The sequence below is a fragment of the Camelina sativa genome, chromosome 9 (genome assembly GCF_030686135.1).
Source record: "Camelina sativa cultivar CO46 ecotype springtype chromosome 9, ASM3068613v1".
In the NCBI taxonomy this organism is placed as follows: domain Eukaryota; kingdom Viridiplantae; phylum Streptophyta; class Magnoliopsida; order Brassicales; family Brassicaceae; genus Camelina; species Camelina sativa.
This window is the reverse complement of record NC_141888.1, coordinates 17,271,588-17,273,406: the sequence shown is the minus strand read 5'-3', so window position 1 is coordinate 17,273,406 and position 1,819 is coordinate 17,271,588. Positions and strand designations below refer to the sequence as shown.

At 40.6% G+C, this 1,819-nt stretch overlaps 1 non-coding gene across 1 annotated transcript; it reads left to right on the top strand.

The window, feature by feature from the left end:
* Window positions 1-519: 519 nt before the first annotated feature.
* Window positions 520-626, top strand: LOC147938222 (small nucleolar RNA R71). Its single transcript, XR_015567621.1, has one exon. It is a non-coding gene; the product is annotated as a small nucleolar RNA R71 (small nucleolar RNA).
* The last annotated feature ends 1,193 nt before the right edge of the window (window positions 627-1,819 follow it).

The window sequence follows — 1,819 nt, the reverse complement described above, 5'->3', positions numbered from 1 at the left end:
GTCCAAATGATTCTAACTTAGCTAAATCAAGAGCCATTTCTTTGTCGTTCTCAATACTCTCAAGGTTTCACAACCTATAGCATAATGAAAAGGTCTCACTCAGAAATTCACAACAAGGTTTGCAAGAAAGATTTGGGTTCAAGGGTAGGGAAAAACAAATCAGGTTAAACGAAAAGATTGGTAAAAATGGAGTGCTAACCCGAGTTTAGAGTTACCATGAGCAAGTATTCAAATTCCATAAGCAAGACAATTTAAGTTCAGGTTAAGTCCAATAATATAGAGATGATTCAATGTTCAAGCAAGTGGAGGAAGCTTTCAAAAGACACAAGGTTTCAAGGTTTTAAGTTGGGATCATATTTCTCACTGTAATTTCTATTGCAGTGAGCAAAATTCTCTACAAATTCCCAACCTTCAGCGACATCTCTATTCATGAAACTTTCGTTGGAGGTTGTGTCTAGAAGTATTCTGATACTGGGAATAACACCTCTATACAAAGTACTCAACAAAGATGCATTGTTAAATCCATGGTGTGGGCATTGTCTCTGGTAGCCTTTGAAGCGCTCCCATGCTTCACTGAAAGACTCGCCATTCTGTTAGAGAAATCCTGAAATTTCGTTCCACAAACGTGCAGTCCTTGAACTAGAGATGAACTTTGCAAGGAAGACCTTCTTACAATCATTCCAAGAGGTAATTTTTCCAGAAGGTAGAGTCTTCTCCCACTTATGGGCTTTATCTCCTAGAGAAAAAGAAACAATCTCAGCTTCAATGCATCCTCACTAACTCCATTTATATTGGTGAGGCTACAGAGCCTATCAAACTCATCAAGATCTGCAAGGGGGTCTTCAGTAGGCAGTCCATGAAATTTGTTGCTCTGAACCATTGAGATCAGACTACTCTTGATTGTGAAGGTTGTGTTGTGGACAGCAGGAGGTATTATCCCATACCTTTGAGTATAAGTTGTGGGAGCATCAATATCACCAATCTTCCTTCTTCTTTGAGGTTCAGTTTGATCATGTGGGTTTCCATTCCCACTTCTTCTTGTTCTACTCCGGTAGTGTCCTGTGATGTCTCAGTTCTCTTGGCAAACGGTTGGTGTATTCAAATACCCGATCAAGAATCCGAATGGTCACACGAGCAGGTGCTCGAGTAGACAGGTTCGGGTGGGGGATCGGGTAAGGGTTTGGCTAGTGGATCGGGTAGGGGTTCGGGTGGTGGATCGGGTAGGGGGTTGCGTAGGTTCACCTGAGATCCAAAACAGACAAGCAAACACTCAGTACCGAGATATAATAAAAAGAACTTGATCTAGCCAGTTCTGAAATCCTAAATGTAACAGGAAATAACAAATGGCAACGGCGCCAAATTGATAAGATATGATCAGAACTAGCAGATGAGATATGGTTTTAATCTAACAATCCTAAAATAAATAAAAGAAATCAAATGAACAAGAACCACACGACCTAAGTACTCGATGCAAGCATTCAAGTACAGGATCGGGTGGGGTGATCGAGTAAATAAAGAAAGTATGAACAACTCGAAGGTGTTCACGAAGCTGGTGATCGAGTACCAGTTTGAGTATAGGGTCGAGTGATGTATAAAAATGTAAACAATCAAGATGTGAAAGCTCCTAAGGATGGGGTAATTGACACCTAAGTGTTCCTGACCAGTATGGAAGTCTTACATGCCTCAAGCAAATATTCCTTAGACAATGAATCTCTAAAATCTTGTTAAAACACTCTCGTGATAGAAACAATCAACCTTGATCACTTCCCTACCCAACTCTCGTTGGAGAAACATGACCAAGCAGGCAATACAAAACGAT